This window comes from Xyrauchen texanus, chromosome 25 (genome assembly GCF_025860055.1).
Source record: "Xyrauchen texanus isolate HMW12.3.18 chromosome 25, RBS_HiC_50CHRs, whole genome shotgun sequence".
In the NCBI taxonomy this organism is placed as follows: domain Eukaryota; kingdom Metazoa; phylum Chordata; class Actinopteri; order Cypriniformes; family Catostomidae; genus Xyrauchen; species Xyrauchen texanus.
The window spans coordinates 41,020,014-41,033,693 of NC_068300.1; the positions used below are offsets into that span (position 1 = coordinate 41,020,014).

The 13,680-nt window shown below is 44.8% G+C and overlaps 1 long non-coding RNA gene across 1 annotated transcript; it reads left to right on the forward strand.

The window, feature by feature from the left end:
- Window positions 1-492: 492 nt before the first annotated feature.
- LOC127619017 (uncharacterized) lies at window positions 493-2,133 on the forward strand. Its single transcript, XR_007967521.1, has 5 exons — window positions 493-646; window positions 730-876; window positions 967-1,213; window positions 1,305-1,639; window positions 1,729-2,133. It is a non-coding gene; the product is annotated as an uncharacterized LOC127619017 (long non-coding RNA).
- Window positions 2,134-13,680: the final 11,547 nt, after the last annotated feature.

Genomic DNA, 13,680 nt, shown 5'->3' on the forward strand with positions numbered 1-13,680 from the left:
CACTTCCAGTGAGCATCCTTCCTCCAGCCAGGAGCCCTCCACCGGTGAACTACCCCCTCCCTTCCCTGCACTGAGTAAGTCAAAGACCTGCACTGTGTGACTTGAATATTTTTCCAAACACTTTGTGATACTTTACTAATTTGTTTTGATTTTCTTTCTTGTGTCTTTTTTAGATGAGCTGCTCGAAGAGTTTAGACAGCACAGGCAGGGTCCCGATCCTTCTTACAAATTAAAAGAGAATGTGAATGGCCAGATTTACCACATCAAGAATTTAATTTCCCACATGGCTGTAGGGAAGACAAACCTGGCCAGCCTCGTCTTCCTCAACGAAACAGCCAGGATACGATCGTAAGTTCTGTTCTGCACATGCTAGTGTCAATGTCATTCTGGCTTTTGTGTATATTGAAAGAGTAATGTTTTGTTTGTCTGTGTGCAGTTCCTTGAGGCAGATGAAGATCAAAGAGACAACAATTCAGCATTATGTAAAAAATGTGGCTTGGTTTGTGGACTTCATTAGGGAGACACCTCCACAGGTGTTGTTTTACACCAAATGAGCATAAAGCGAAGTAAGGAGGAGAAAATCATTGTCAAACCACCTTGTTGAAATGTCGAGAGGTGGAGAGGGAGGCAAATCCTGATATTCTCAGTAAGTTGTGATTTCATTTATTTTACCTCAATTTATTCACTAGCTGCTGAAATTGATTTTCAATTGCTCTGTTTTGTGTGCAGCCCAGCTGGAGAGTGACCCTGCGTCCAGAGTTCTCGGCTTTATTGGCGTCCATTTATGGTCAACGTGGGGGCGTGTTTCAGAACATGACCATTCAGGAGGTAGTGGGAGCAAAGATCTCAGAGACTGAGAAATCTTACCTGATTAATGTAAGTTTTTGTCTTGAATTTTATGCCCTCTAAGAGAGAACCATGTTTGCTGATTTCCTGCTGAGTTGCTTGTGTTTACTGTGTCCACAGATCACATCTCACAAGACTAACCATGTGTTTGGGCCAGCACAGCTCACTCTCAGTGAGGAGGAATATGAATGGACACGCCGCTTCCTCCGCAGAAAGAATGAGCTGCCGGGTGGGAAGGAGGCAAAGTATTTCTTCTTCACGGCATCTTTCAAGCCGTGCAAAAACCTTAACAATCATTTCCAGGAAGCATGAAAGTCAATGGGAGTGTCCCACCTTTACAGATCTGCAAACCTCAATTGCTAGCCACGTAAGAGTTTTGTCAATTGAGTGCATGCTTGTGTGGCATTCTGTGTAGGTCTCCTGTTTACCTATTCCTTTGTTTTTCTCTATTTTTCAAGGCAAAGTTCACACACAACACTGAGGATCGGCTTAAGGTATCAAGATTTATGTGCCACAATGTGAGGACAGCAGACCGATTCTACATGGTAAACCTCAACACCAAGCAGGCCATGGAGGACTGCAGAGTTTTTGAGACTGTGCTCGAGGGGCCAGAGCACGCTAAAGGTACCAAGGCAAAAGGCAAGCGAAAGCACATAGAACCAAGAAGACATCTCCCCCGAAAACATGCTCCAACAAAGGAATCGCCAGCCGCCTCCCCCATGACTGCACCACCCCAGAGGGGATGGCTGTCCAGTACCGGGAGTCTGGTGTCTCAGCCTTAGAGGACAGAGAGGTATGTTGATCTCCAATAACCATTTGAGTCAGTGGAGCCATATGTGATTGCATGATAACTGATTCCTCTCCATTTCTTTTCTTCAACAGGAAGACAAAGATGAGCCCAGTCCTGCCGGTGCAGATGACTCAGAGGAGGACACCGGGAAAGCCAATTCAGACCAACCCCCTTAGAGGAAAATACCCCATAAGAAGAGGTAGGCAATCGGTTGTACTTAAACCCATCGAGTCAGCCTTAAATACACGTTTCAAGCCAAACCAAATATCACCAATGAAACTGAAAAAGACTGTCGTCTGCAAGGCCCACACAGATCTTGGACTGGATGAACACAAGCAAGCAGACAGAAGAGTCAAGCGTGCGATTAAGAGACGCCGTTCAAAGCTGTGAACTTTTCAAACTACTTCTTGGACACTAAATGCATACCATATTCTTGACTTAACACTTTGAACACTTCGTTCCGTGAAGGTTGCTTTACTGGTTCAATAGTTCTTTTGATGAGCATTTAAGTCCTTATTTATGTTCATATTTGTTCAGTTTTGTTCTGGTCTGTTCTTGAGTTTTCTTTTAATACATTTTCTTAGTTTTTGGAATTGAAAAGTCCTTCTCTTTCATTATTTTCTTGCTCCTATGGTCTTTATATTTTAAAATGCTATTTAAGGTGTGCTTTAATGTGACAGATCCCATCTAACTACTAATTCAATCAGTGGGCCTGAAATACAGGTGAAACAGATGTTTGAATATTTCAAAAATAAAACTTCTGTAAAATTTTTAAACAATGAAAATAAACATACACATAAATACAGTGTATTTAAAAAAAGGTGTATGTACTAAGAAAAGCCACAGATGTACATTCAAGATATATATAAAAATATTAAAACTCTTCCAAAAAACTTTAGAGTAAATAAAGTTCCAGAAGATCTTTCAGATTTAGAGTAAAAAGGTCTGAGTTACCCTCCAGAAAGGTGTCAATCTGTTGCTGTTCTGGGTCATGGTGTAGATTGCTCTCTAAAAAACAAACAAACGTTTCATCCTGGGATAAACAATAGAGCCTAATTACAACCATACTGACCACATACCAACACATCCAGGGCATTGTTCTGGCATGCTGAATTCCTGGCCACAGTTTTCAGCCAGTTCTTGTATTTCTCCTGTTTAAACAAAAAATTAAATATTTTTATCAAATGAGACTACATTGATATGATGATTAAGACTACATTGATTACTGAAGATGTACCCAGCAGCTGGAAAAACTCATCCTCTGGTTGAGGCTGGAATAGAGCCTCCTGGATCTCTGTGAGGTTCAGGCTTCCCCCCCAAGTCAAAAGTGGTCACCATACCAATTTCTGGGTTACTCTCCCTCAGCTGTTTTAGCATGTTCTGAGTAACCATCCACTTGAGGTCATCAGTGAATTTTTTTTACCATAGAAGCCTAAAAAGGTAACAGTTCATGTGAGAACACAAACACATGAGAGGACAACTGTAATCAATAACACTGTAATAACATGTTACTAATCAAAAACACTCACACTGCAAACCTGGTTGAAGTAGTTTTAATGAACACAATGTGAAGCCATTGATTTAAACTGAACAAAGAGTTGTTCTGTTGTGAGGGATAACTAACAGTTAGATGTGGGTTACCTGTGCTGAAGTGTTTTTCAATTAATTACTTTTTTTTCCGAACACACAGGGCAGCTCAAATCCCTCAACTTGACCCTTCCTCTGGCCCATCTTAGCAAGATCTGGTGCTCTTGTGAGTTCAAAACTTTGTGAGCTGACCTCAAATGGTGCCTTAAATGCATAACCATGGATGGGCACAAAGGGCATTGCAGCCTCATCTACGAAACAACATAAAAGTGGTAACGATGTTAGTGATCTTTGACTTTCTTGAACACATATCTCATAATAAGATAATAAGGTAAACTTACATTGTAATAAGACGTTCTTTGTAAGTTGAAGGATCAGGAGTTGTTGTATCTGTTGTGTCTGTCTTCAAACTGTCCTTACTTTAACTGGGCAAGCTAATGGCCTATTTATATTAGTAATTAAAATCACAACTAGAACTTTTCTAATGGGCACTGAATATGCTGTTCTTGTAATATATTATTTTGTTAATTCTTCCAAATACATGATACATTTCATGGATAAAACATCTTATTACTGACTTACTAAATTAAAATTAACATGTTTTTGAGTTTAATATTGATAGAAATTTTGAAATAGCAATAACAAATATTTGTCAACACATCATCTATTCAGAGCTTATGAAATGAGTTACAGGTGGGATCGTCCTAATTCCAACCGATTTCATGTGTCAAATTTAGGAGATGACAGCCTACGTGGAGCCAGTTGCAGGTGGGATGCAGTTTTGGCTTTTTAGCTATGGTATCCCAAGTACAATTTATTTGATGGGCCTCAGCTAGATGGTCTGTAACTTATACCTTGCATCTTTAAGTGCCTGTGACCTTTTGACCCCTTTATTTCTAGACATCCCACTTGCAAATTAAACAATGCAAAATCCACAAGTAGTCCGTGGACGCTGCCCCTTTATGGGCCCATTAAGTATTAAAAATGGTCGTAGGGCTGAAAAACTCTGAACACTGACATAGGGCACCGTGGCGAGACATATATGTAATTTCTAGGGCGATCAGACCTTTCTAGGTGCTGTACATGAAAAGCCTATAGAAATTAATGGAATAAGTTGCATGTGTAACTCATTACCATTTCATATCCTGAGGTCCGACGGACTCCAGACTTCACTTGCTGGTTGTCTGGACACCTCCAAATATCATATCTAGAGCACAGTTCTCTAGAACAAAGATAACATTTTCAAAGCATTTTATTCTAGAATCTCCCCCACAGCCCTCTTGCTCACATAGCCAGACAGAGCCTTTGTCAGACAGAGTTAGGGTTAGAGTATTGAGCAGAAAAAACATATATCTAGAAAGCATTGAGGGGGCCCAGGGCTACCACAGTGTTCTGAATTTCAAGGCCCTGACATCTTTATTATAGACATCCCACATGCCACCTATTTTGGCCCATTCAGTAAGTTGCAGGAGGGCACTAAGCAATAACGCAGGAAGTACCCACCTGTGACTTATTCAATGGGCCTCAGTTAGTTTTTCAGTGGACAATGCATTAACAAGAGACATTTCATTCACTTATTTGTATTTATTGACAAAACCACTAATAATTGAACCCCTAATAATAAAAATCATAACAACCGGGTTTCAGCGCTATGCACTTGAACCCCTAATAATACAAATCCTAACAAATACAATAGGTTTCTTGCCCTTCGGACATGAACCCCTAATAATAATAATAATAAATATAGCTGCAAACAACAATTAATGGGGTTCAAGTGGTTTAAGGCCTTTAAGCATATACGTAAAAAGTATTATGTTTTATTTAGCAAGCATGCATCCACCTAGATCATAGATGGAAAAGACAATTTACAGCAAATACAGGTCATTTACTGGAATACTACAGCACCTCATATCTTCACGAGCTGTCTTACGTTCCCATCTTTTGATGTCTTTAAATTCTGTAGGAAACAGTTTACAATTCACCCTGCATGGCCCACAGGCATTCGTTCCCATTTCTAACAACTTAACCATAAGAGCTGGAGATGTGTAAAAGTTGTCTTACCAAACATTGTGGCCCCTTTGAACGGCTTCAGTAACGATTCAACTACTTTGGTGGCCAAGTCAGTGACACGTCCATCATGGCTACCTGGATAAACATTAAAGTCGAGAGTATACCTCAAGTCTGATGTTACAATTACCCAGAATTTAAAACCTTACCGAGTAGGCTTGCCGTTCATGTGTTGTTTAAATCCTGACCGAGCTTTAGACTTGATACGTTCATCTATTGCAAGATTTTGGTTAGGCTGAAAGAGCTGCTGGCATTTTTGTTTGAGGTGGTCCATAAGATAAAGCAACTTCCTAAGGCGATCCTGATTATCCTCTGTGATAGGGTCTACAACATGTAGAGCTGCTAAAAGAGCCTTGTAATGGTCACGCAACATAAATCCCCTCGCTCACGAGCCCTGAAGTGACTTGGTTCCCCAATTACGATGGGAATCAGGGAGAATTGAAAACCCATGCAAATGTAATTTGTAAAATTCATGGGGGGTCACCTCCATCCAAGCTCCTTGGTAGCTAGAATATGACGGATAGTTAAGTACGAGCTCCCACCCCTGACGGTTTGTAAAGCTGCATATCTCAGCAACTACAGCCCGAGTATAAAAACAGCATGAAAAAGTAAATTTCTCGCAACATCATATTGGAGTTTGACTGCACAGCCTGACGCACACTATCTAAGTCAATACTGAATGGACGGCTAGGCTTAATTGGGAGAGGTTTTGGTGCCTGTGAATCGATGTCAGAGTATGAGGGATAAGAATCAGAGTCAGGGAAGCATTTAAGCTTTCTAGCTGACTTGGGACCTGTGCGAGAATGGCTAGCCATACCCAAAATAATAAGAGTAACAGTGTTAGTGTTACTGTGAGTATGAGTTATATGAAAAATAGAAACAAACAATACATACACATACATGCATACCCAGTTGATGGTCTTGGCTGGGGATCAGGTTCCATCTCATCCTCCATATCCTTGTGGTCCGTATGTTCCTGCAGCAGTTCCTGGTCCAGCAGATCTTCCTCCCCTGTGCTCATGCCCTCATGTCCTCCTCTGCTATAAACCTAAGCTCATTAGCAGTCAGCTGCCTCTTCCTCCTCAAGAGGGTGCTGAGCAGGGAGCCATAGTCTCGTTCCATCTCTACAACAGAAAAAGTACAACAATTGGTAGCCAGCAGCGTGTTGTACTATACACTGAATAGTCACCAAAGGCTTGCAGACTAAACAGAATGTCCAACTGTATATATATATATATATATATATATATATATATATATATATATATATATATATATATATATATATATACTGTGTATATATATATATATATATATATATATATATATATATATATATATATATATATATATATATATATATATATATATATATATTGTGTATATATATATATATATATATATATATATATATATATATACTGTGTGTGTATATGTATATATATATATATATATATATATATATACTGTATATATATATATATGTGTATATGTTGTGGCATGGGGACTTGGTGATGTGTCGGTCTGCGGGAGAGAGAGCGGTAAGGCTTGTCAACTGGTTCATAATTAACCCTAACACCTGTTTCTCGTTATAGTGATGCAGAGAGTGTCCAAAGAGGGAAACATAAAAGGCACGTGGAGTGTCCAAAGAGGGAGAGAGAGAGCATACCAAGAGCTTATTTATTTATAAAAAAAAAATTGTATCGACGGTTACTGTTGATTTTGTGTGTGAAGTGAAGATTAAAAACCCTGACCTTGATCTTGCTTCGCTGTCTTCTGACTCCTCCATTTCCCCGAACGAACAGCTTTTTACAGTTGTGCTGAGAAACCCGGCTTTGGAGGAGAATGCTGCTATGAAGTCTTCACCGCTGGCCGAAGTCTTCAACACCCTCACCAGCATCCAGAAAGCACAACACCATGTCCTCATGGAGGTACGCCGGGAGCAGGAATACGCTTCCAAGCCCTGGTCCAGGCACAAGCGGAGGACCGGCAGGTGCTGCTGAGCCTGATTCCCAGGGAGGGGGATGCAGCTGCAACCTCCTCGGGGCCCGTCCCACCGGTAGCCCTCACAAAATGGGGCCAAGTGACAATCCGGAGGCCTTCCTCAACCTTTTTGGAAAAACTGCGGAGGTTTGGAGGTGGCCTCCCGATCAGTGGGTGGCCCTATTGCCCCTGCTTTCCGGGGAGGCGCAGCTGGCTGCACAACAACTCCCCGCCACCAGCCTCCTGGATTACAACCCCCTAAAGAAGGCCATCCAGCAACGGGTTGGTCGGAGCAGAGTCGGAAGCACTTCCGCTCTTTGAGCTTCGGGAAGGACGGCTGCCTGTTCACTTTTGTGCAGCAGCTCCATGACGCCTGCCGGAAATGGTTGCTGGTGGGGGGAACCCACGACGTCGTGTAAATGGTCGACCTGGTGGTACTGGACCAGTTCATCTCCAAACATCCCTGAGGCATGTCCGGTGTGCCCACGAGTGGGTCCAGTGCCACCGCCCGACATCGTTGGATGGAGCCGTCCAGCTGGCAGAGGACTACATGGCGGCATTCCCAGGAGGCGGCGAAGCAGTATCTTCTCTCTCTTCTCTCTCTCCACCCCCTGTGTCTTCTTTTCCCTTCTCTCCCCAATCCCGTCCAATTCCGGCTCCCCAGAGGTGGGGAGGCCAGCCCAGACCCCGGTCCAGAGGATGCTTTCCCTTGTCTGCCTCTTCCACCCCCCTGTCTCTCCTCTATCCCCCCCAGATTGGCGAGACCGCCCCCCCATGAGTGCGGAAGGAAGACCTGGGCCGGTCTGCTGGAGCTGCGGGGAAACCAGACACAGCCAGGAGCGGTGTCCAGTGATGAAATTTGGGTCACTGGTTCGGATCCCCGACGCTCCACAGGCTGCCCCTGATCAGGCAGGGATTTATCATAGGGAGGTAAGGGTAAAGGGGGATACACATCAAGCTTTGGTGGATACAGGTTGTTCTCAAACCTCGGTCCACCAATGCTTGGTGCAAGGCGGGGCATTGGATGAATATAAACTGGTGAGGTGTGTGCATGGTGACATTCACATGTATCCTGTGGTTACCACTGAGATACGATTCAGGGGAAAAAGGCATAGAGTTGAGACCGCTGTTAATTCCCGCCTCACCAATCCACTTCAAAAATTCCTTTGATAACTTTAGCAGATTTTCGTAAAACTTGGTACACTGCCTCATTCTAAAACTGTCTACAAATGTATCAAGTTTCGTAATGGTCGGCCATTCAGATTTGATGTTATTAGCTACTGAAATTTGATTGGCTGCTGGCGGCCATGTTTTTTTATTTGTCCGATTGATTTTGTAGGATATGTTAACCTTTTTGCTCCTACAAGTTTTCAACTTTATTTATCATATGGTTACGTAGTTATTAGTTTTTTTTTTTTGTAGCGCCCCCTATAAATGAAATATTTTGCGACTTTGCGTGCATCTTCAGAAGGTCTTGTTGTCTATGTATATCAAGTTTTGTCAAATTTGGCCTTTTCTTTTGGTAGATATTTGTTAATACATGGATGACGCCTAACCAATTCATTGGCTTATATCTTCGGAATGCTTAGAAACGTCCTACATTTTTATCAAGAGGTTTCATAGTAGACACACCCTTATTTTTGTGCGAATCGGTTAAATGGCATAGGAGTTTGAAAAAGTATGTTTTTTAGTATTATGCAAATTAGCACAAACATTGTCATGACAGAAATGAAATCGGATTCTTATTCGTCTTGAGCCAATTAACACACCGATGTAAGACCCTTGAGTGTGCGACAAACGGTTTAGGAGTTCTGGGCCAAAACGTAAACATGATCACTATAGCCCCACCTTGAGGCCGATCGGGCCGAAACTTTGATACGCTGTAGTACTCCCTCAAAGTTTCAGCTCTCTACAACATACGGTTTGGTCTGCACGATCAGTTTTAGGGCAAAATTATAAACATAATAATAATAATAATAAATATAGCCGCAAGCGGCAACCAACCAAGCAGGTTTTGGAACCAATAGTGAAATTCTAAAGAATAGATATTGTGCATGGTGTTTATAGACTGCATATGAGCCTTCAGTAAGCAATGTGTAGACAGAAGTTGTAGTTCAAACTTTGTAAGTGGACAAGTATTTATCTGAAGTACTTCATTTTTGACAAAGAAGTATTTCTATAATAAACATATGTGGCCCTCTAACTTATAAAACTATGTCATTTTGTGAATTGTTGTGTTGAAAGTCTAATGTGCAACATGTCTATAGCAATGAAACTAAAACCAAATTAATGCTAGAAATTGTATAATTATTAGCTTATATGTGGTTATACATATATGTATACATATAAGATTATGTGTATTTGTACATTGATATAACTCATATGAAACTGCTTATTTTATGTTGCAATGTAAAATATTATGTTGATAATTAAGAAATGACATATGGCCCGATGATAAAAGAAATTCTTTCATCTTATATCACAAATTCTAGTGTGTGTAAATGAGTAGGTAAAGAGATGAAAGCTATATGTATAAACTAAGAAAAACGTAAGTAATAACCTACTGTTTTGTAATGGTTGTGAAGAAGAGCGCAGAGTTCAAATGAGCTGTTCTGTTATTTGTTTTTCATGTATAGTAGCAGTGAGTAAACATTTAACATTTTGCAGCTATTTTTTTCAACAACCGTTTGCTGCTGTTTAAAGTCATTTTTATTTGTATAGTGCCTTTCACAACACATATAGTTTCAAAATACCTGTGGCCAATATACCTGTGGCTCCTCACTCCATCGCTCCATCGTCAAGTTTCCATGATCTCCTCTCCATTGCACTGCGGTGTGCACTCCGGTTCACCAGCTCCCCTTTATCCCTCAATAAACTACACCTCCGGGTTTAACACTACCATCGAGTCTGAGTATCTGTTACAATATGTCAGCCAGTTTGGATGGCTAGGCTTAAGTTAGGCTTCAGCCAAATTAGTTATTTTTGCTTCTTTGTTTCTCATGGCTGATCAGAGTAATGCAAGGATACAGCTTATCACACAACAGTGTTACAAACCCAATGAAATAACTAAACCAGAACTGCCAAATGTCAGCCAGATTTGGCCAAAACGTCTAGGTTATGGATGTAACCTCCGTTCCCTGATGGAGGGAACGAGACGTTGTGTCGGAGAAGCGACACTAGGGGTCTCTCTTGAGTGCTGAATATGCCTCTGATCCATTGAAAAAAGGCCAATGAGAAGTTGGCAGTCAGTATTTGCATACCCCGCCCCCGGACATACGGGTATAAAGGCGAGGCAAATACTAGTGTTCATTCAGGATTTGAGGAGCCGGAAATGGTTCTGACCACTACAGCGGTTCGGCTCAGCGACGTGGCCAGGAAGACACAACGTCTCGTTCCCTCCATCAGGGAACGGAGGTTACATCCGTAACCTAGACGTTCCCCATCTGTCGCTCTCTCCACGTTGTGTCGGAGAAGCGACACTAGGGGTCCAATTTAAATCCGCCATGCGCTGAGCCGTGTACGTGTTCTGCTGACACAGGAGCGGGCAGGTATTTGTTACGTGCCAAACGACCAGCTGTGCCAGGGCACGTACCCTTCCCCAATGCCCCAGAAAAGTCGTCGGGATCCTTTTGGTTACCCTAGGCAGGGGAACAAGGCGACGGGCCAAGCCTGGCTGGGCCTCTCTTCTCTCTATGTTTCTTGCATAGAGCAATAGACAGCCGGGGCCCTTACACGCATTGAGGGAAGGGGGTCTTACCCAGTTTCCCCTATTTTCGGGGGGGGAAAGACCCGTGGAGACCACCCCTGCCCAACTGGGGAGGTATGGTGGTGAATACGTCACATGTGTTCTTAGGCGACACGTGGAAGTGGCGCGGTGGCAGATCCAGCCTCAGCGAGGGTGGAGTTGCTACACACGGCGACCGGGGGACAGCCGAAACTTACCAAGGAAAACGCAGGTCTGCTCATAAGGGGACCGTATCGCGGAAAATACACACAGGGGGAGTCCGCGTAGGAGGCCCTTACTCTGTGGAGCACCTATTCCATTACAGGGCCGGCCGGTTCTGACGAGTCCAGAGGACGCCACTACAGGACCTCCTCCTCAGTCACCAACCCGCCCCCTGCCGGCTGTGTGGAGCAAGGTAAGTGCTTTGAGTTTTTTCTCAGCACCAGAGCCTCGGGACGCGGCCGCCGCCTCCCGACGGCGTATTACCTGCTCCACCCCGCTGGGAAGCCCCGCCGGGTATGTCAAAAATAACCGTCCCCTTGGTGCCCCTAACACGGAGATTGGATGCGTGGCTTTCACTTCCCAACCCGTCTCGCTGGCTGGCCCGAACCATCCGACTCGGTTACGCAATTCACTTTGCCAGGCCCAACCCACTGCTCTACAAATGTCTGCCAGGGAGGTACCCTTAGCCAGTGCCCACGAGGACGCAACACTCCTTGTCGAGTGAGCTCGGACCTGAAAGGGTGGGGGCACGGCCTGGGTGTGATAAGCCAATGAAATGGCATTTACAACCCAGTGGGAAAGCCTCTGTTTGGAGACAGCGTTTCCTTTCCGCTGTCCCCCAAAGCATACAAAGAGCTGCTCAGAGCGTCTAAAGCTCTGCGTGCATTCCAGGTAGATACGCAAAGCATGTACCGGACACAGCAACGAAGGGGCTGGGTCTGCCTCCTCCCGGGGCAACACTTGCAGGTTCACTACCTGGTCTCTGAAGGGTGTGGTAGGAACCTTGGGCACATAGCCCGGTCGCGGTCTTAGGCTCACATGAGTGTCTGCCGGACCGAACTCCAGGCAAGGGTCGCTGACAGAGAATGCTTGCAGGTCCCCGATGCCGGCTTCTCGGAGCAGGGCAAGAGCTGCCTCTGCGACTTTCGTGAAGACGCGAGGGGACAGAGACATGCCGAAGGGGAGGACTTTGTACTGGAACGCCTGGCCGTCGAACGCGAACCGTAGAAAAGGTCTGTAGGCCTTCGCTGTCAGCGAGGATGTTGTCCTACAGGCCTTGGAAGGGAGTACAGGGCGACCGCGCCAGGTGGTAGAGTTTCCGGGGCATAGATGGAGCGCAACAGCCCTATCCACCGGGGGGGATCGCCGTGTACCCGTGGGCCGCTCCGCCGTCGAGGGTAGCGAGAACGGATGAGCGTGTGGCTTTGTGATGTCTTGTGGTGAACGGTGCCCTCCACAGCGACGTCAGCTCATCGTGCACTTCCGGGAAAAACGGAACCGGGGGGACTGTGAGCGGCGCCCGGACCCTAGGAACCAGTCATCCAACCGCGATGGCTGTGGGGAGGACGGGGGGGGGTGCAAGTCCAAACCCACGCTGCCGGCGGCCCGGGAAAGCATGTCGGACATCTGAGCGTCAGCCTCGGCTTAGCCGTGCTGGCCCGAAGGCGGCAGCCCAAGGGAGTCATCCGCATCAGACGCCGCGCTCTCCGATGCAGCGGCAAGCTCATCCACTTCTAGCTCTAGAGGATAGGCAAGCTGGCTGTGAGGCAAGCTGCTGTTGCCTCGAGCATGGACGGGACTCAACGAGCGTGCTGGGGGACGGGTGGTCTGAGGGGGGGTACCCGATGGAGCCGCACCCGCTGCCATCCCCAAATCGCTTCCAGCGCCACTCGCACAGTCCTCAATCCCGTGGGAAGAAGGAGCAATGCGAGGTGCGGCTTGCTTACGGTTGAAAGCGAGCCGCGACCGCAACGTTGTCATGGTCATGTTCTCGCAGTGAGAACATGAACCATCCACAAACGCAGCCTCGGTGTGATCACTACCCAGACACACGAGACAGCGCCTGTGGCCGTCTGAAGCGGAGAGCACTCTAACGCATCCAGGAACTACACAGGGGCGGAAAGTCATCTTTACAAAGACGCGTCCTGAAAAGGACGTTCAACGCCGCTGTGTATTTTGCTCTTTTAGAGAAAATTGCTCTTTTAAAGAAAATCACTCTTTTAAAGAAAATTACTCTTTTAAAACTCAGGGGCAATATGCACTGCCGTGCAAGGAGAAGAATCGCCGCTGTAATGCACCCTCAATCCAACAGCATGCAGTAGCGTCAGAGGAATACAGGAACGGGTGTGTTTCACTGCGAACAGCATGTACAACCATCGGCTCCGAAGAAAATTTCTGAATGAACTCTAGTATTTGCCTCGCCTTTATACCCGTATGTCCGGGGACGGGGTATGCAAATACTGACTGCCAACTTCTCATTGGCCTTTTTTCAATGGATCAGAGGCATATATAAGAGAGACCACTAGTGTCGCTTCTCCGACACAACGTGGAGAGAGCGACAGACGGGGAACTCAGTTGCTATACTGGTATAGTGAATTTGTGTATTTCTTGGAAATGTGATAATTTTGAGAGATAAAACCATTTGATGAGTTGTTTACTTAAAAAGAGATTATTGAATTTG